At 42.8% G+C, this 22,031-nt stretch overlaps 1 protein-coding gene across 2 annotated transcripts in view; it reads left to right on the plus strand.

Annotated features, from left to right (window-relative positions):
• Positions 1-2,465: 2,465 nt before the first annotated feature.
• Positions 2,466-22,031, plus strand: part of RALBP1 (ralA binding protein 1) — a 64,005-nt gene continuing 44,439 nt past the window's right edge. Inside the window, exon 1 of one of the 2 annotated variants that reach the window (XM_017864679.1) lies at positions 2,466-3,255. The gene's annotated coding sequence lies outside the window, so the exon portion shown is untranslated. Of the gene's footprint in view, positions 3,256-3,531; positions 3,770-22,031 lie in introns of those variants that run through there. The other variant, XM_017864678.1, reaches the window with a different exon arrangement.

Raw genomic sequence — 22,031 nt, forward strand, 5'->3', positions numbered from 1 at the left:
TCGCTCTGTCGCCCAGGCTAGAGTGCTGTGGCTGGATCTCAGCTCACTGCAAGCTCCGCCTCCCGGGTTCACGCCATTCTCCTGCCTCAGCCTCCCAGGTAGCTGGGACTACAGGCGCCGCCACCTCGCCCGGCTAGTTTTTTGTAGTTTTTTAGTAGAGATGGGGTTTCACCGTGTTAGCCAGGATGGTCTCGATCTCCTGACCTCGTGATCCGCCCGTCTCAGCCTCCCAAAGTGCTGGGATTACAGGCTTGAGTCACCGCACCCGGCAAAATGTTTAATTTTTAAAAAATAATTATAAGAGCTACTTTCAAGAGTTTGCTTCTGAATTCCAGTATCTGAGCCCAACGGATCTGTTTCTATTGGTTGCTATTTTCTTCCTCAGAGTGGGTGACACTTTACTGTTTCTTTGCATAAACCATGATTGCTGGTTGAAAAGCAGATATTTTATATATTGCAGCAATTCTAGATGTTTGATTTTTCTTAGTGTTATTTTATTTTTTTTAACTTATCTTCCTAGATTTACACAGATTTAAAATCTGTCTCTACATGGCCTGTGGCTGCTGGTATCTTTGCTCTGTTTTTAAATTCACATTTTTATTTTTACCCTTTCTGGGCTTTGTCCCTGTGTTTGCATAGCTGTGGCCAATGATTTGGCAGTGGTTGCACTCAAACACCTTGATTTGGGAGTCTTCTTCCCTCTGCTGATGGATCTGTGTGTGGATTAGGGAATACATTCACAGTTGCCACCAGTTCTCAAGTCTCCCTTTGCTTTTACTTTTCAACAGGTCTCTTGGGTCAACCCCAGGCAGATGCATAGTTTCCCAATCAGTCAGAGATGTGTGATGTAATTAACAAATAGAGTAGTTCTGTGAGGAAGTAGACTCTATAAAAAAGAATGTTATTTCCAGAGTTAAAAAGTATAGGCTGGAGTGCAGTGTTGTGACCATAATTCTTCAATGACTCTTATTTCTATAATCTCCCTGTTAGATTTTTGAGTGGCTTGCCATTTGCCCCACCTGGGACTATAACCTCAGGTAAGCACAGCTGTGGGTTTGCCCTGTTCATTTCCATATGAGTTTGTCACTTTTAGTTGGCAAAGCCTTGGGTTTTTGACCACCCACCACAAATTGAGTCCATCCCTTGGGCAGCAAAGCTGCTAGTTTTCTTGGCTATTCCTACCCACACTGCCAAAACTGCAGTTCTGGTCCAACAGGGTGGGAGAGAAGCAGCCTCAGGTCAGAAGGCCACAGATATCCACTGTTCCTGCTAGAAGTTCTAGCTGTTTTTGAAGAACAGATGTTTCTCAAATTGTTTTCTGTATTTGTTTGATTCCCAGTGCTCTGAAATGGTTGTTTTTGCCAATTTATCCAATTTTATACTGGTTTTGTGTGCAGAGAATTGCTGACTATGCCACACAGCCATAGCTGAAAGTCCCTTGCAAAGTTTTTTTACGTAGGAACCTGTATTAGTTAGGACCTTTCAGTGTCATGTAAAAGAAATCCAACTGAATTAGTTAGGACTTTTAGAATTTTAATATGAACTGGCTTAAACAATACAGGAAATTTGTGGTTCACAATTCTGGATAGTCTGTAAGATGGCCTTGCTCACAATCCCGAATAGTCTATAGGATAGTCCATAGAATCAAACAGGTGAGGTTTGACACTGCAGCTCAAACCATGCCACCAAACACAAGGTGGTTCTCCATCTTTCCCGCATTCACTTGACAGTATTGACTTCAACCCTAGGCTCTACTTGTTGCCCTCCCTTTAAACTCTCATCCCTCTAGGGTTTCCCCTCATAGGAGGAAAACGGTTGCCACATTTCCAGGCGTCATATACTTACACCATGCTAGAGAAGCAAGGAAGCTACCGTTTTACTGGAAGCCCCAGCCCAAGTCTTTGTGGGTTCATTGTTTCTGACTGGGCTTGTGACCATCTCTGCTGCTAGAGGGAATGGTTATGTTGCCTGGCTTACATGGGAGGAATAAATGCTCAGGTGGCAGCCAACAAATATATTCTATATCCACACACATTGGCTCCAAATAATAAATCAATGAATGAGTGGGCTCACCCACTTAGGCTCACATGCTCACAGCACTTAAAAAGCTGCACAAACCATGGCCTCCAAATGAAACCATAGTCTACATTCTGCCAGCTCTTTCTCCCTTTCCATTTCCCCTTTCTTCTCTTTCCCACCCTCACCTTGGCTGGGCCACTTGGTTGCAAGAAACACGTCCATCAGCAATTGCCTCAGTAGAAAACTCCCTCTGCTCCCCTCCTGTGTCCATATAGCAATTTCAGGCAAGGCCTCCATAAGGCCCAGCGTGGATCAATGCCTGTCCCTTGGCCGACTCAGTGCTGTCACAGGCGGAGAATTGTCACTGCCGTGCTCACCTGCCCAACCCAGTGGTCAGAGAAGACTGTTGTATTGCGAGAGGGGCCATGAGAAGGCTTTTCCGAAAGTCAAAGACCAAAGGCTACCTCAGACCATCCCGCATCCACTCGTGGGAGGCCCCTGAATGGATGTAAGGCCCCAGGGGTTGAACTTTACTGGGTAGGAAGCGCAGAGTACTAGAGACAAATTTACCGCCCGCTTTGAGGAAAGCTGATGTGGGAGCAGAGAGCAAGATGGATAGCAGCGGCTAATCTACACGGGCAACGAAGTGCCACAGAGAGTGCTGCACGTAGGAATGCGAGGGACAGGGAAGGGTCGTCTATTCCAAGTCCCACCTCTCCCCTAATAAACTGCCACATTTCAGAAAACACGAAGACTGCTGAAGCCCTGTTTCCAGCCTTCGCTATGCATTAGTGGAGCAACTCAACAACCCCGGGTGAAAGGCTTCTTGAAGAAATTCAGTTATCTCTACTGCCAGCCAAACACGGGCTGGGCTGCTCCGTAACTGCTGAGCCGGGGGCGCGCTGGAGCCCCGCAGAAGCCCACACCCGCTTCAGGAATTCCGTGGATGTTCCCGACAGAGGTTTATTCCCGCCTCTCCCTACAGGGCTACGGCGCTCCTTCCTCCAACCCCACACCCAGTCGAAGGCGGGGCAGCCGCCCCACCCAGGGGCAGGGCGGGCGGCCCCCAGGCCGGTTTAACTGGTTGGAACGACTAAAGCACGCTAGAGCAAGGAAAGTTCCCAACTTCCGGAGCTGAGGCGCAGGCTGGCCAGAGCGTGGAGAGGAAAGCTCTTTCCATCCTCGGGGCCGCTTCAGGACATGCCCACGAGACACCTTTGCCAGCACCACTCCGGAGTAAGTGTCCGTCCCCGCATCCCGCAAGGCCAGCGACTGCGCAGGCGCCTGCAGAGCACTGGCCCTCGGCGCGTTCTCTCGCGCTCTTCTTTAGTCTCCTCAGCGAGCCTGGGGACGAAGGAGGCGCGGTGCCTCCTGGGTGTTGTAGTTTGCTTCCTTGGCGAGAAGCCTTCTGGCTGGTTGGATGCGGGGGCCTCGGGAACTACGCCTCCCCGCGCGACCCGCGCGAGAGCACAGGGCGCCTGCCCTTGACGGCTTCAGCCGTCTGAGCGGAGAGGAGGATCCGGGAAGCCGGCTGCGGCGGGAGGAGGGAATGCGCGTGCGCGCTGGACCGGCTCGTCCTGTTCCGTCCCAATCATTGTAAACAGGCGGAGGCTGGGCGGGGTGGGAATGGGGCGCCCGAGGCCGGCCTGGGGCGCAGCGCAGGAGGCGGCTCCGGTGGCTGCGGCGGCAGAGTGAGCGCGAGGAGGCGGAGGCTGCGGCGGGGCGGGCGGTCGCGCGGCGGCAGGCACAGGTCAGTCCCAGGGAGCGGTCGCGTGCGAGGGTCGCGGCGATGCCCCTGGAGTGCCCGAGGAGCCCTCTCCCGCGCCGGCCTCGCGCCTGCCTCTGTCAGGCAGCGTGTGGGGCTCGGTGCTCGCAGCCCTCGGGTTTGAAGTTGGGGTTGGGGGTGTGGCTGCCCCCGGCGTCGGTTCCTCCCGGGAAAGCTTCGCCCCAGTTTTCGCCCCCTGGCCGTGCGTCCCTCCCACTGGCCGACGGGCCTCCCTTCGTGGCGTCCGCGTTTGTGGTGCTCTCGGGGGCCGGGGTGGAGAGTTAGGAGTCCTCAGGCCTCGGGGAAGCTCTTGGGGGGCGCCTGGACAGAGGTGAGGGGATCCAGTCCTCACAGTTGGATCGTGCCCGGCATAGTGGCCAGGCTCCGGGGCTTACCCAGGGGACCAGGACAGGCTCCTGGTGTCGCCCACCGCTGGCATTGAGCAGTGGGCGCCTTGGGTGCTGCGGTCCTTCCTTCAGGTTTCCGTGGGAATGGACGGACAAATCTGGATGGAGTTGAGATTTCTTTTCACAACTCATGTTCAACTGTGTGTGTTGCCAAAATGCTCTTAATTGAGGTCAGTTTTCTCCCTGTTTTAAAAAACCTGAGCGTTGTGAGAGTGAAACAGGTTTTACGGAATGTTTCACACCTGCGTCTTCCCTGAAGTAATTCTGCTGCTTCAAGTTTCGGGATTCAGTATTACAAAGCCTTCCTCTTGAGCAAGGCCTAGTACAGTTCTTCAAGGTCCCTAGCATGTTAATTCGAGGTGTTTTGAACGTGCATGTACAGGAAGTGCAGCCGTTTGGCCGTTGAGTTAGTGCACTATCCAGCCTTGTTAGAAAAGCTTTCGCTGAATTTTTTATTTAGTGGAGTGGCCGTGTCCTAAGGCTGCAGTACTTTGGGGAGTATTCCATCATACTTGGCAGTTATTCACGAAATGCTGAATATGTGATAAGGTTTTGTTTTCGTGCTCGGCACTTCTAAATGAATAAGTGGGACTGTGAATAAGAAGGATCACCTCACTTTCTGTTTTTAGAGTTATTTTGGTGATTTGATCACTCCTTTCTGTCTTTGTGAAAGTCATTACTGTGAGCTGGAGTGGCAGTAGTAGGGGTAGGAAGGAGGTCAGTAGAGTGGTTCGCACTTCTCATTCAAAGTATCTGGTGGATCCAAGTGGAGTACATTAGTTAACGGTAGCATTGTTTTTTATTTTTTGAGACAGAATTTCGCTCTTGTTACTCAGGATGGAGTGCAATGGCATGATCTCAGCTCATCACAACCTCCACCTCCCGGGTTCAAACGATTCTGCTGCCTCAGCCTCCCGAGGGGATTACAGGCATGCACCATCACGCCTGGCTAATTTTATATTTTTAGTAGAGACAGATTTTCTCCATGTTGGTCAGGCTGGTCTTGAACTCCCGACCTCAGGTGATCTGCCCGCCTAGGCCTCCCAAAGCGCTGGGATTACAGGCGTGCGCCACCGCACCCGCCCAACAGTAGCTTTTGAGAAGTAACTCTTTGAACAAGGTATCTCGAAACAATGTAATACAATGTAATACAACTTCGTTTGCTATCTCTTCAAAATATTGTTTCTAATTATAGATCTTACCGGGACTATTTCTCCCCTAATTTAGAATAGGAAAGTGTTATCAGAAAGTGCATAATAACCTTAATTTGCACAGTTATATTTGCATAGTTGTTTGCTTGGCAGGAAGAGATCGGGCCCAGAATGTAACCCAAAAGAATATTATTTCTGTTTTGAAAGATCCCTGATAGAAATTTATGTTAGTTTATATAAGAGGATACAAGGAAAAATGCAGATTATTTAGAATACAGGAATTACTATGTAGAAAGTACTGTGACCAGGTGAAGAGGACTTAAAGATACATATGGCAGTGTTCCTGCCTTCAGGGTAGTTGAACCTTATCTCTTTCTTTCACTGTCAACAAGTACAAGATTGTTTCGATTGAAGAATGTATGCGGGTACAATGGCTGTACAAAGGAGCTAGTGGTCAGTTTCTTAAAGTGAAGAAAAGGAGAACTGAAGAAGAGGGAAATTGTAAGAAAAAAAAAACTATGTAGAAGGTGATGAAAATAAGAAGTGTACAGGCGTAGAAAGAATGGACATTTAGGTAGGAGTAGTGTGAGAAAAAGCATGGGAGTCTAAAATTACAGAATAGCATCTGCAAAAATAGCAAGTGTAATACAGGATGGTGGCAAGACCTGAAACTGGGGAGATAGGCAGAGACCAAATTATGGATCTTGCAGACCATCAAAGTAATTACATTTTATCTTATAAGCAAATAGGAGTCATTGAGAGGACAAAGAAGAGACCTAAGCCAGCTAAGCCCATTTTTAACCCTCTGCTATATAGGTCAGGCACTGTATTAGGTACTGTATATTTTATGTCCTTAAGCTTAAATAAGGGTTAGTCATGACTGATGCAGAAATTGGGGGGCTGGGGCAGGGGTGGGGAAGGAACTTTTAGAGGGAAAGGTGGACAGAAACGTAGGTGAGAAAGAACATGGAACACTGTTTTTCCAATACAAATACCGTCACTGGGTTTTATTGGTTTTGTTATATTAACCTCTGAAGTAGGCAATTATTAGTGTGAACATACATTTTAAAAAACATATGGAGTCAAGACTACAAGAGTGTCAACTCAGTGCAAGTCCTGTTGGTGAGCATTATGTCCTGAGGATGAAATCGGAGGACCAACAGGCCCAGGAGGCTTGACAGCCAACACCACATGCCTCACGCCCAAAAGGACAGCAGACCACGCTTCAGAGCGGAACCGCCTTCTCCACGTAAACTTTTGACGTAAACTTTATGCTTCAGGATGGCCTCTTCTGCTCCGAGAGCCTCTCCTTCCGCGTCCCAAGTTTGGGAATGGCCCGGCGGGGCTCAGGCCCAGGTGGTGGAGGCCCCGGTGTGGCAGCCCCGTGCTGTCCATGATCCCAGGAGTCCGAGTTCAGAAGCCCCCCGTGCGGTGGGTTGGCGGCTTCGCGGTAGCTGGGCTAGTCTTCCTCTGGAAACGCAGTAAAAAAAGAGTCGGCTCCATCCGCCTGAGCGCGGGTTTCTTCCTGAGCTAGGGGCTCGCCTGCCTCAGGCGCAGAAGGGTGTGCTGCCTGCCGGCCTCAGTCAGGGCGAGCAGCTCCCTGGCGGCGCCCGCAGCCGGGGTGTCCTGGGGCGCGGCAGGTGGAAAGGCGCTGGCCAGGGGTGCAGTCAGCACAGAATATGGAAGAGAATGGGAAGTTGTTTTCTGTAGCTGTAGCATTAGTTGTGGTGGTAAGTAGCAGAAGATGAGGTTGCACAGATCCTCAAAAGTATTGCATGCCGTTCCAAGGACCTTCCTATTTTTTCCTGTAGATAATAATAGGGTTTATGTATTTTAATGAAAAGGAGACGTTATATGATTTTTATTTTATTTTTTTACTTTTTTGAGATAAAGTCTCACTGTGTCACCCAGGTTGGAATGAAGTGGCACTCACTGCACTCCATCATGGCTCACTGCAGCCTCGACTTCCCGGGCTCCAGCGATCCTCCCACCTCAGCCTCACGAGTAGCTGGGACCACAGGTGAACGCCACCACACCTGGCTAGTTTTTTTTTTTTTTTTTTTTTTTTGTAGAGATGGGATTTTGCTATGTTGCCCAGGCTGGTCTTAAACTTTGAGCTCAGGCAGTCCACCCGCCTCGGCCTCCCAGAGTGCTGGGATTACAGGTGTGAGCCACCGTTCCGGCCAAGATTTTTATTTTAGAAAGATCATTCTGGAATTGTAGAGTAAGAATTTGAGAAGGGATGGAGAGAAGGTAAGAAAGGATGTAGAAAGACTGTTTAGGAGGTTTTTGCGGTAATCGAAGTGAGAAATAAGGGTCCAAACTCAGGCAATGTTAGAGGGGATATGGAGGAGGAGGGAAATATAAATATTTAGAAAGTAGAATTCATAGGATTCAGCAACAGTTGGATATGGGGAGTGAGGGGAAAATAGTAGAATAAGATGACTTGGATTTTTTAACTTGGGTGATTGAATAGACAGTGGTAAAATATACTGAGACAGGGAATTCAGGAAGAGAAGCAAATTGGAGGAGAAATAGTATTTTAGCTTCTGAACATATTGAGTGGAAGTTATCTGTGAAACATCCAGGTGGAATCATCTGCTTTGGAATTGTGAATGTAGATTTGGAGTACAATATAACAGGCTATATTATGAGTGGTATCCGAATTCTTTGATTTAGATAACACCAAATACGAAGAGTTTGTTGACATAAAATAGTTCTGGAAATAGGCCGTGGAGAACATTTAAAGCCAGATAGAAGAAGAGCTGGAAAAGGAAATTCCTAAGTGTTTGGAGATGTAGAGAAATGATGAGAAAATGTCATAGAAGCCAAAATGGTATCTGGCACCATCACAACTCACTACAACCTCCACCTCCTGGGCTCAAGCCATCCTCTTACCTCAGCCTCTCAAGCAGCTGGGACTGCAGGCACATACCACCACACCTGGCTAATTTTTGTATTTTTGGTAGGGATGGGGTTTTGCCATGTTGCCCAGGCTGGTCTTGAACTCCTGGGCTCAAGCGATCTGCCTGCCTTGGCCTCCCAAATGCTAGGATTACAGGTGTGAGCCACTGCGTTGGGCTGGGATCATTTTTAAAGGAAGTTATACTTTACAATCAACTCTCAAGAAAAAATATAAATTAATATTTTTTTTAAAAAAGGAAAACCTCAGGCACAGTGGCTCACGCCTGTCATCCCAGCACTTTGGGAAGCTGAGATGGGAGGATTGCTTGAGCCAAAGAGTTTGAGACCAGCTTGGACAACATAGGGAGACTAGCGTCTCTGCAAAAAAATTGAAAACAATTAGCCGACTATGGTGGTGCAACCTGTGGTCCCAGCTACCCAGGAGGCTGAGGTGGGATGATCCCTTGATCCTGGGAGGTTGAGGCTGCAGTGAGCTGTGATTGTGCCACTGCATTGCAGCATGGGTGACAGAGTGGGACCCTGGCCTAAAAAAAAGGAAAACCATACTTTAAATGCTTTGAAAAGTTGAACGAAACACGTTATTAAGAATCTGTTGATTTGATATTGAGGAGGTTATTCAATTTGATAACTATGTGAGAACAGTTTTGATAGAATGGTTGGGGGAGGAAGTAGGTTTCATTGAGTTGAGAAGTTGAGGTTAGAGAGTGGAAAAGCATATGTAGATTATTTACATAAATCAATTTTTGCCATGAAGGGGATAATAGAAAGAGGTGGTAGCAGAGGGTGATAAAGGGTTGAGAGAGATTGTTTTTTTTTTTTTGAGACGGAGTCTCGCTCTGTCACCCAAGCTGGAGTGCACTGGCCAGATCTCAGCTCACTGCAAGCTCCGCCTCCCGGGTTCACGCCATTCTCCTGCCTCAGCCTCCCGAGTAGCTGGGACTACAGGCGCCCGCCACCTCGCCCGGCTAGTTTTTTGTATTTTTTAGTAGAGACGGGGTTTCACCGTGTTAGCCAGGATGGTCTCGATCTCCTGACCTCGTGATCTGCCCGTCTCGGCCTCCCAAAGTGCTGGGATTACAGGCTTGAGCCACCGCGCCCGGCCGAGAGAGATTGTTAACATGGCAACGACTTGAACCTGCTTTTCTTTTTTAAAACAGCTTTATTGAAATATAATTAATGTACCCATAAAATTCACCCCTTTAAATTGTACAATTCATTGGTATGTAGGCATGTGTTTATTCATTGGTCTGTGTGACTTACTTTTTTTTTTTGAGACAGAGTCACACTCTGTTGCCCATGCTGAGTGCAGTGGTGCAGCCACAGCTCATCGCAGCTTGACTTCCCAGGCTCAGATGATCCTCCCACTTCAGCTTCCTGAGTAGCTGGGACTACAGGTGTGTGCCACCATGTCTGGCTAATTTTTTGTATTTTTTTGTAGAGACAGGGTTTTGCCATATTGCCCAGGCTGGTCTCAAACTCCTGGGCTCAAGTGATCCACCTCTCTTGGCTTCCGAAAGTGCTGGGCTTACAGGCATGAGCCACCACGCCCAGCCTCATTGGTTTTTACTGCAGATGCTTCTCTACTTCTGACACAGTTACATCCTGATAAACCCATAGCAATTTGAAAATATAAGTGGAAAATGCATTTAATGCACCTAACATCATAGCTTAGCCTCGCCTACTGTAAACATTCTCAGAACACTTACATTAGCCTACAAAATTCTCTAACACAAAGTTTATTTTATAATAAAGTGTGGAATTATCTCATCTAATTTATTGAATACTGAAAGTGAAAAACAGAATGATTATATGGATACCATTGTAAAGCTGAAAAATCCCAAGGTGAAACATTGTATGTTGGGGACAGTCTGTATATACAGAGTTGTACAGACATCACCACAGTCAATTTTAGAACATTTTCATTACTTCCCCAAAAAACCTGCTTCCCATTAGCAGTAGTCACTCACTATTTCCCCTGCCCTCATTAATCTCCTTCTGTATCTCTTGATATTTCAGATATTCTGGATATTTCATATAAAGGAAACCATACATGTGATCTTTTGCAACTGCTTTCCCTCACTTAATGTTTTCAGGGTTCATCCATATTGTAGGATATATTAGTACTTCATATTTTTTATTGCAAAACTACTCTCTGGGTAAACCACATTTCATTTATCCATTTATTAGTTGAACATCTAAGTTGTTTCTCCTTTTTGACTATTGTGAATAATGCTGGTGTGAATATTCATGTACAAGTTTTTGTGTGGGCATATGTTTTCATTTCTCTTGTGTATATGCCGAGGAGCAGAATTGCTGAGTGTGATATTATACAATAAGAAATATATATTTGGTCTTTGTCTCTGGTTCCTAGCCCAGAACTTCAAAGATCCTTGGAACTTCCTGAGTAGTAGAGGTAATAGAGCATATTTTGGTATTTGTAATAAGTCTTTTTCAGTCACATCTGAATTTATGCTAATAAAGTGATTCTTGGTAGGCCCCTAGACAAGTTCAGGATGGAAGCTGGTTGCCAGAAGAACCAACTATGTGAATTAGAGAGTTGGAATTTGCAGTCCCACCCCTGGATGGTGAGGTGGTGGTAGTGAGGACTGGGTTTTGAGTTCAGTTACCATGGGACCTCCATAAAATCTTCTAAACAGTGGGTTTCAGAGAGATTCTCGGTTGGTGAATGCATCCTTATGCTGGGAAGGTGTTGCTTCAACTTCACGGGGCGGAAACTCTTATACTTGGAACCCATCTTAGCCTTACCCTTGTGCCTTTTGATTTGGTTGTTTATTTTTATCCTTTATAATAAACTGATAGGCATAAGTGAAGTGTTTCCCTGAGTTTTGGTGAGCCATTCTTGCAAATTATTGAACATGAGGAGGGGGTTGTGGGAACCCCGATTTATAGCTATTTGGTCAGAAGTACAGGTGGCAGTGTGCAGCTTATGGCTGGTGACTGAAGTGAGGGTAGTCTTGTGGAACTGAGCCTGTGGAGTCTGACATAAACTCTGGGCAGTTAGTGTCAGAATTGAATTATAGGGCACTCAGTTGGTGTCTGGAAAGTTGGAAAACTGTATTGGTATGGAAAAACACTTCCACATGTGGTGTCAGAAGTGTTGACAGAAAACAGCTCATGTGGTAACTCTTGTTTAACAGTTTAAGGAACTGCCAAATTATTTCCCAAAGCGACTGCACCATTTTATAATCCAATTCTTCAATTTCTCTACATCTTTTCCAATACTTGCCATTTGCTTTTTTAAATTTTAGCTATCTTGATGTGAAGTGGTATTATGTTGAAGGTTAGATTTTCATTTTCCTGGTGGCTAAGATGTTGAACATCTTTTCATGTGCTCATTGGCCATTTGTATATTCACTTTGTAGAAATATCTACTGAAGTCCTTTGTCCATTTTTAAATTGTATTGTTTGTTACTGAAATAGTTCTTTGGGTGTTTGGTTACTAAATGCTTATCAGATGTATGATTTACAAATACTTCTGTTTTCTGGGTTGTCTTTTCACTTTCTTGATAATAGCCTTTTGATGCATTAAAAGTTTAAATTTTACAGTATAATTTATCTGTTTTTTTGTTTGTTTGTTACACAGGCTTTTGGTGTCATATCTACATTGCCAAATCCAAGGAATTAAGATTTACTCTATACTTTCTTCTAAGAGTTCTATGGTTTTAGTTCTTATATTCAGTTGTTGGTCCATATTTTTATATGGTGTGAGATAGGGGTCCACTTTTTTTTTTTTTTTTTTTGAGACAGAATCTCTGTCACTCAGGCTGGAGTGCAGTGGCACAATCTCAGGTTACTGCAACCTCCGTCTCCCAGGTTCAAGCGATTCTCATTCTTCAGCCTGCTGCGTAGCTGGGATTACAGGCGTGTGCTACCACGCCCAGCCAATTTTTGTATTTTTAGTAGAGAGGGAATTTCACCACATTGGCCAGGCTGGTCTCGAACTCCTGGCCTCAAGTGATCCAGCCACCTTGGCCTCCCAAAGTGCTGGGATTACAGGCGTGAGCCTCTGTGCCCTGCCAGAGGGGGTCCACTTTTTTGCATGTGGTAATATAGTTGTCCCATCCTCATGTGTTGAAGAGATCATTATTTCCTGATTGAGTGGTCCTGACATCCTTGTTGAAAAATCAGTTGACCACAAATGTCTGGGTTTTTTCCCCTGGACTCTTGGTTTGATTCTGTTGGTTGATATAGCTATCCTTATGCCAGGCACCATGTGCTATTTTGATTACTGTAGCTCTATAGTACATTTTGAAATTGAAATGTGTGAATTCTTCGACTTTGCTGTTTCCAGTATTTGTTGGCTATTCGGGGTCCCTTGCAGTTCCATATGAAACTGAGGATCCATTTCTGTAAAAAAAGTCATGGGAATTTTAATAGAGATTGCGTTGAATTTGTAAAACACTTTGGGTAGTATTTCTGTTTTAAAAATATTAAGTCTTCCAATCCATTAACATGGGATGTCTTTTCAGTTACTTAGTTTGTCTTTAATTTCTTGCACAATGTTTGTAGCTATCAGTGTCAAGTCTTTCACTTCCCTGGTTAAATTTATTTCTGTTTATTTTTTTGGACGATGTTGCAAATGAAATTGTTTTTTAAATTTGTTTTTCACAATGTTTATTGCCTAGTGTTTAGATATACAATTTATTTTCTGTCACCTTATATCGTGTGACTTTGCTGAACTCCTTATTAGTTCCCATAGTTTTCTAGCGTATTTTTTTGAGTTTTGTGTATAAGATCATGCTGTCTGTAAATAGAGATAGTTTTACGTCTTCTTTTCCTATATGGGTATCTTTTATTTATTTATTTTTCCTTCCTAATTGCCCAGGCTAGAACTTCCCATACAATGCTAAATGAAAGTGACAATAACAGACTTCCCTGTCTTGTTCCTTATCTTAGGAGGAAAGCTTCCAGTCTTTTACCATTTAATATAATGTTAACTGTGGATTTTTCTTTCTTTTTTTTGAGACACGGTCTCATTCTGTCACCCAGGCTGGAGTGCAGTGGTGCATTTATGGCTCACTGCAGCCTTGACCTCCCAGGCTCTTGTGATACTCCCACTTCAGCCTCCTGAGTAGCTGGGACTACAGGCATGAGCCACTATGCCTGACTAGTTTTTGTATACTTTATAGAGACAGGGTCTTGCTATGTTGCCCAGGCTGGTCTCGAGCTCCTGGGCTCAAGCTTCTGCTTTAGCCTCTCAAAATGCTGGGATTCTAGGCATGAGCTACCATGCCTAGCAGCTGTGGGGTTTTCATTGATAACCTGTATCGGTTTAAGGATGTTCCTTCTGTTCCTAGTTTGTTGAGTACCTTGTTGAGTGTTTGTCAAATGTGTTGCTTAATTATCTACATGTTTTTGAAGTTTCCAACATTTTGTCTGTTACTGATTTTCAGTTTCATTTCATTGTGATCAGAGAACGTACTTTGTATGATTTTAGTCTTTTACAGTTTATTGAGGCATGTTTTATTGCCTAACATATGGTCTGTCCTGAGACTGTTCCATGTGCACTCGAGATGGATTTGTATTACACTGTCTTTGGGTGGGGTGTTCTATAGATGTCTGATAGGTCTAGTTGGTTTATAGTGTTGTTCAAGTCTTCTTTTTCATTGTTGATCTTCTCTCTAGTTTATCCATTATTGAAAAGAAGTTTAGAAGTCTCCGTTTATCATTGAACTGCCTCTTTCGCCTCTCAATTCTGTCAGTTTTTGTTTTGTATCTTTTGGAGGCTCTGTTGTTATGTGCAATATATGTTTACAATTGTTGTATCTTGTTGATGGATTTACCCATTTATCTTTATATAATATTTAAGAGAGAGTCTATATTGTTTGGTATTAGCATAGACTTTCTTTTATTTTTATTTTTTTTTTGAGACGGAGTCTCACTCTGTTGCCCAGGCTGGAGTGCAGTGGCACGACCTCAGCTCACCACAACCCTACCTCCCAGGTTCAAGTGATCCTCCAGCTTCAGCCCCCGTAGTAGCTGGGACTACAGGCATGCGCCACCATGCCTGGCTGATTTTTGTATTTTTAGTAGAGACAGAGTTTTGCCATGTTGGCCAGGCTGGTCTCAAACTCTTGACCTCAGGTGATCCACCTGCCTCAGTCTCCCAAAGTGCTGGGATTACCGATGTGAGCAACTGCACCCGGCCTAACATAGACTTTCTGGCTTCGTTTTGGTTACCGTTTGCGTGGAACATCTTATTCTTTCTTTCTTCCTTTTTAGACGGAGTCTTGCTCTGTCGCCAGGCTGGAGTGCAGTTGCACGATCTCGGCTCACTGCAATCTCCGCTTCCCGGGTTCAAGCAATTCTCCTGCCTCAGTCTCCTGAGTAGCTGGGACTACAGGCACATGCCACCATGCACAGCTAATTTTTGTATTTTTAGTAGAGACAGGGTTTCACCATGTTGGCCAAGGATGGTCTCCATCTCTTGACCTCATAATCCGCCCGCCTCGGCCACCCAAAGTGCTGGGATTACAGGTGTGAGCTACTGTGCCCAGCCTGGAATATCTTTTTCTATCCTTTTACTTTCAGCTTATTTCTGTCTTCGAATCTAAAGTCTCTATAGGCAGTCTACAATTGCATCTTGTTTTTTAAATCTGTCTGCCAGTAACTATCTTTTAATTGAGGAGTTTGATTTATTTACATATTACTGATAAGAAAGAACTTCTGCCATATTGCTATTTGTTTTTGATTTTTTTTTTTGTTCCTCAGTTCTTTCATTGCTGCCTCCTTTTGTGTTAAATAGATACCTTTCATTGTACCATTTTAATTCCTTTATGTTTCATATGTTATATATTTTCATAGTAGTTGACCTGGGATTACAATTAACATCTTAATTTATAACTATCTAGTTCAGATTAATATCAACGTAATTTTAATAGTGTAGAACACTTTACTTCTGTGTAGTCGTATCCCCTTTATACTGTTATTGCCACAATTACATCTTTATACATTGAATGCTCATCAACACTGATTTACAATTATTGCTTTATGCAGTTATTTAACTCAGATAGGAGAAAAAAGAAATACAAACAAAAATACATTTATACTCTCTTTCATATTTACCTACATACTTTTTTTTTTTTTTCTTTTTCTTTGAGACAAGTTCTTGCTCTGTTGCCTAGGCTGGAGTGCAGTGGCATGATCATGGCTCACTGCAGCCTTGACCTCCTGGGCTCAAGTGATCCACCTTGGCTCCCCAAACTGTTGGGATTATAGGCGTGAGCCATCATGCCTGACTCTAATTACCTTTACCAGTGTTCTTTATTCATGTGGATTTGAGTATCGTCTAGTTAGTGTTATTTCATGTCAGCATGATGGACTCCCTTTAGCATATGTTTTTAATAGGGTAGGTCTACTAAGCAGTGAGTTCTGTCAGTTTTTCTTAATCTAGGAATGTCTTAATTTTCTTTTCTTTTTTTTGAGACAGAGTCTCATCACTCTGTTGCCCAGGCTGGAATGCAGTGGTGTGTGATCTCAGCTCACTGCAACTTCCACCTCATGGGCCTACGTGATCTTCCCACCTCAGCTTTCTGAGTAGCTGAGACCACAGGTGTCCACCACCACACCCAGCTGATTTTTTTTTTTTTTTTTTTTTTTTTTGTATTTTTTATAGAGATGGGATTTTGCCATGTTGCTCAGGCTGGTCTTGAACTCCTGGGCTCAAGTGATCTGCCTGCCTCAGCCTTCCATATATCTCTTAGGTTCTGCTTAAGGGATTCTGTATGTTCACTGGTTCTTTGTTCTGCCTGCCCAAATAAGCTGTTGAGCCCTTCTAGTGAATTTTCCATCTCAGTTATTGTACTTTTCAATTCTATACTTTCTATTAGATTAAAAAAAAAAAAAAACCTCTCTTTACCAATACTCTCTTTTGGTGAAACCAAGTTCTCTTGCTTTCTTCAGTTTTTAAGACATGGTTTCTTTTAGCTTTAGAACATACTTAAAATAGTTGGTTTAAAGTTCCTATGTGGTAAGTCCAGTCAGTGTCTGGGCATCCTTAGGGACAGTTTCTTTTTTTTTTGGTTTTTGTGAGGCAGAGTTTTGTTCTGTAGCCCAGGCTGGAATCCAGTGGCGCAATCTTGGCTCACTGCAACCTCCGCCTCCCAGGTTCAAGCAATTTTCCCGTCTTGGCCTCCCAAAGTTCTGGGATTACAGGCGTGAGCCACCGTGCCTGGCCTGGAACAGTTTCTGTGATTTTTTTTTTTTTTTTTTTTTTTTAAGTGGATCATTCCTTCTTGTTTTCTTTGCATATGTGTAACTTTTTGATGAAATTGGACATTTTGACTCCATTGCTATATTTCCTAGTTTCTTTACAGATGGATAGGCATCTGGATGAGATATAAATAATATGATTGTCTTTTAGTTAAAACATTTAAAATTTAGTTTATTTTGAAAAGATAATACCCATGGTACATAAAGGTTAAACTGTCTCTCCCCCTTTACCCTTTTCTCAGCTGAGATCTCTTTGAAGGGATAAAAACTTGATATTTCCTTGTATATTCTTCCAGAGACGTTTTATATACATGCAAGTAGTATGTGTGAACATGTAAATATTCTCTTCTAAACAGTCATGAGGAAGTAATATGTACAGGAAGGGAATCAGTATTTGCTGACACCTACTGTATAACAGGCACTGAGCCTGTTTCTTTATATTTGAGGGAAGTTTTTCAAACTGATCACCTTGAAAGTTTATATAATTATTTTATGAAGCTTTTGTATAAAATGTTGTCGTAAACAAAAATACTGGCAGAAGTCATTTGGAATTGCTTCTAGAGTTGGCACCGTGATGTGTTGAACCGTGGCAGTCCATCAACAAGTGAAGGTTAAATTAGTTCAGAAGCACTAAAAATTGAGAACCAGGTATTGTGATAGGTTGAAAATAAAACTGTATACCGTTGCCGATGTTTAAAAATGAGGTATACTTGTCAGTTATAAAACTGTTATTGTGTGACTAGAACTTTCCTTGTAAGCTTTTTTATATGTATTGACTTTTCACAGTCTGCCAGTATAGGTGCCATCAGAAAAATGTGTAATAAGGAACTATTATTGAGAAATAAGGAGGATTGAGGCGGGGATGAGGGAAGAAAGATTTTTAAGGAAAATGCAAAATTGAAGTAGGACATTAGCAGTTTTCAGTATTTCCTTCCAAAGTAGAAATACGATATATATATATTTTTGTTTTGTTTTGTTTTGTTTTGAGCTGGAGTCTTGCTCTGTTGTGCAGGCTGGAATGCAGTGGTGTGATCTTGTCTCACTGCAACCTCCACGGTTCTCCTGCCTCAGCCTCCTGAGTAGCTGGGACTAGAGCCATGCACTACCACACCTGGCTAATTTTTGTATTTTTAGTAGAGACAGGGTTTGTCACCATGTTAGTCAGGCTGGTCTCGAACTCCTGACCTCAGGCAATCTGCCTGCCTCGGCCTCCCAAAGTGCTGGAATTACAGGTGTGAGCCACTGTGCCTGGCTTCACACTAGGAATATGAATCAAGAACTTAGACTTTCTGCTTGAGAGAATTATGAGAAAAGAAATTGCAGATATAAAGCTGAAGAAAAGCTTACTAAGTCCATTGTTACGGCTGAGGTAACAAACAATTGAAAAGCAGCGGGTAAAATTCTAAGTTTTTCAACAAAGTTTAGCATTTTAAGGAAAAACAAACATACTACAACATTAGAGTTTGCTTCTTCAAATATTCCTCAGGTTACTTTTCAAATTAATGTCTTAGAAGCATTATGATTGTATAAAAATTTTTTGTAGTCAACTGAAGCCATAAAAGCATAATTTCCTTCCTTTTGGTCTAAATGATGGAATAGTTTTACATGATGATAACGAGTTATAGAATATAAATTACAAGACAGAAACAGTCTGCTGATGTGTGTGTGTGGAGTGAGTGTGTGTGTGTGTATAAACAGTTTTTAAACAAATAATGATTGTTACTTTTAACAACTTAATTTGAACTTTTGTTTGTTATCATAGTTTAGTAAATGGTGCTTTTACTTTCTGCTTTTCTTTAATCAAAATAATTCACTATGTAGGTAAAGAGTTTAGTTACTATGTAACATTTTAATCCCAAATCTTGACTTTTGGCCTATTTTGCCTGCGTAAGATTAGTATTTTACTTCTGTCTCCAGATTTTATTTAATTGCAGGAAATAAGGCAGCAGCTGTTGTTAATTCTTTTTTTTTAGGCAGAGTCTCACTCTGTCACCCAGACTGGAGTGCAGCAGCATGGCTAACTGTAACCTCAGCCTCCTGGCTTCAAGTGATTCTCATGCCCCAGCCTCTTGAGTCGCTGTGATTACAGGTGTGCACCATCATGCCCAGCAAATTTTTTCGATTTTTAGTAGAGATGGGGTTTCACCGTGTTGGCTAGGCTGGTCTCCAATTTCTGGCCTCAAGTGATCCTCCCACCCCGGCCTCCCAAAGTGCTGGGATTACAAATGTGAGCTGCTGTTAATTCTTATGCAGTACCTTTACATCCTAGATAGTAATTTTATTCCTATTTTCCATTTCTTTTCTCTAAAATATTACCTTGTGATATGGTTTGGCTATGTCCCCACCCAAATCTCAACTTGAATTGTATCTTCCAGAATTCCTACGTGTTTTGAAAAGGAGCGACCCAGAGGGAGGTAACTGAGTCATGGGAGCCGGTCTTTTCCATGCTATTCTCGTGATAGTGAATAAGTCTCATGAGATCTGATGGGTTTATCAGGGATTTCCACTTTGACTTCTTCCTCATTTTCTCTTGCCACTACCATGTAAAAAGAGCCTTTAGCCTCCCACCATAATTCCGAGGCTTCCCCAGCCATGTGGAACTATAAGTCCAATTAAACCTCTTTTTGTTCCCAACTTCAGGTATGTCTTTATCAGCAGCATAAAAACGAACCAATACACCTTAACTGAAATCTTCATGGGGTGGTGGTTCTTACTTAATCAAGATAATTGACCACTTTATAACTTTTGAGCAGCTCTCTACATTTATATGTTTAGAGATCACCTATTAAGGAAACTTCTACTTAGAATTGTCAGCTGAGGATTTTCTCTAACTATCATGGGTGATATTAGACCTACTTGTTATTCTGTATCAGTAGTTAATGTTAATAATTTAAGGTAATTTTTCCCTCAATCTCATTTTTAGGAAAATTTTTTTGAAGAAAATTATAAAATTAATATATATTTGTTTTCAAAATTTAGGTAGGACCCAAATGGAGCCCTTTGTCCCCCCAAGTTCTCTTGTACTACATCCTATACATTAACCCAGATGTCATATCATTTCATCCAGGTATATTTTAGTGTCTATCTCTAACCACAACACAGTGATCACACTAAAAAAAATTAATAATTGTTTCTTAATGTAAAATATTGAATTAATATTCAGATTTATCTGATTTTCGTAACTTTTTTTCCTAACAATTTTTTCATTTCTTTTCTTTTTTGGGACGGAGTCTGTCTCTATCACCCAGGCTGGAGTGCAGTGGCGCGATGCTCACTGCAGCCTCTGCCTCCCGGGCTCAGGCAATTCTCCTGCCTCAGCCTCCTGAATAGCTGGGATTACATGTGCACGTCATCTTGCCCAGCTAGTTTTTGTATTTTTAGTAGAGCCAAGGTTTTGCCATGTTAGCCAGGCTGATCTCAAACTCCTGACCTCAGGTGATCTGCCTGCTTTGGCCTCCCAAAGCGGTGAGGTTACAGGTATGAGCCGCCATGCCCAGCCCCTAACAATTTTTTCAAATCCAAATCCAAATAAGCTCTATATATGGCAATTGGTTGATGTCTTTTAAGTCTTTCTTTTTTTTTCAAGGTAGTGTGGCATATTTTTTGTAGTATTTTTGTGTTTCTTAACCTTTTACAAAAATAGACTTTGTTTTTTTAGAGCTGCGTTTGTGTTACAGTTCACTCCTGGTATGTTGTACATTCATTCCATGTGTTTAGACGAATGAATAATGAACATGTATCCACCACTAAAGTACCAATACAGAATAGTTTCACTGCCCCAGCAATCTTCTGTGTTCCACCTATTCATTTCTTCCTCCTTCCTAAATCCTGACTCTATTAATCTTTTTACTGTCTCTGTAGTTTTGCTTTTTGCAGAATGTCATATGGCCTTTTCATTAACGTCTTTTTTTTTTTGAGACAGGGTCTCACTTTGTCACGCAGGTTGGGGTGAAGTGCTGTGATCTCAGCCCTCCCATCTCATCCTCCCAAGTAGCTGGGACTAGAGGTGTGCACCACCACACCCAGTTAATTTTTTCTTTTTTTTTGGGTAGAGATGGGGTTTTGCCATGTTGCCCAGGCTGTTCTCTGACTGCTGTACTTAAGCAATCTGCCCACCTTGACCTCCAAAAGTGCTGCTGGGATTGCAGTTATCAGCCACTGTGCTTAACTTCTTTTACTTAGTAATATGTGTTTACATTTCTTCTGTATCGTTTCATGACTTGATAGCTCATCTCTTTATAGCACTAAATAATATTCCATTATCTTGATATACCACAGTTTATCCATTGCTGCCTTTTTTCAGAGGATTTATAAATATACCTGCTATAAACATCTATGTGCAGGTTTTTGCATGTACATAAGTTCTCATTTCACTTGGGTAAATAATACCAAGGAGTGCTATTGATGGATCATATAGGAAGCGTATGTTTAGTTTTGTAAGAAACTGCCAAGCTGTCTTCCAAAGTGACGTGCCATATTGCATTCCCATCAGCTAGGGATAAGAGTTCCTGTTGCTCTGTATCCTTGCCAGCATTTGGTGGTGGTAGTGTTTTGGATTTTGCCATAATAATGGTATGTGGTAGTATCACATTGTTTTAATTTGTAGTTCTCCAGTGACATGTCGTGCTGAGCATCTTCTCATGTGCTTATTTGCTGTTTGCATATCTTCGGTGAGGTGTCTGTTCAGGTCTTTTGCCCATTTAAAAAAGTTGAATTGTTTTCTTATGTTTAAAGAGTTTTTTTTTTTTTTTTTTGAGACAAAGTCTCACTCTTGTCCCCCAGGCTGGAGTGCAATGGCACTATCTCGGCTCACTGCAACCTCTGCCTCCCGGGTTCAAGTGATTCTCCTGCCTCAGCCTCCCTTGTAGCTGGCACTACAGGCGCCTGCCACCACACCCGGCTAATTTTTGTATTTTTAGTAGAGACAGGGTTTTCATGTTGACCAGGCTGGTCTCGAACTCCTGACCTCAGGTGATCCGCCTGCCTTGGCTTCCCAAAGTGCTGGGATTACAGGCATGAGCCACCGCACCCAGCCTAAAGAGTTCTGTGTATATTTTTGGGTAATAGTACTTTATTGGATATATTTTCTATAAGTATTTTATTTCAGTGTGGCTTGTCTTTTCATTCTTTCAGTCTTAGGACTCAATTTTTATGTTCACCCTCTCTTTTTTTTTTTCTCCAGAGCATTAACTAAAGAAACTAAATTGTATATCCTACAGATTTTGCAGTTTGATCTGTGTGATATCATGAGATATATAGATCTATTTATCTATCTGTCCATATATGTTTTCATCCAGAATTCCTGGCTCATAACTCCCATGGCCCATGCTATATCTTAAGTGACCTAAATAATAAGCATATCTTTTGTTAAAGTATTTTGCCTTTTGTCTTTGGTTCCTGAAGAAGCTTTGAAACAACTTCTGAGCAATAAAGGTGAAAGACAGTCTTTTGTTATAATGTTGGAGTACTTTAGATCTCAGAAGTAGGCCTCAGAAGACACATCTCTCTCTCTCTGGCCTTCTGGTCTTTGTT

The sequence above is a fragment of the Rhinopithecus bieti genome, unplaced genomic scaffold (genome assembly GCF_001698545.2).
Source record: "Rhinopithecus bieti isolate Rb0 unplaced genomic scaffold, ASM169854v2 scaffold_73682, whole genome shotgun sequence".
Taxonomy (NCBI): Eukaryota; Metazoa; Chordata; class Mammalia; order Primates; family Cercopithecidae; genus Rhinopithecus; species Rhinopithecus bieti.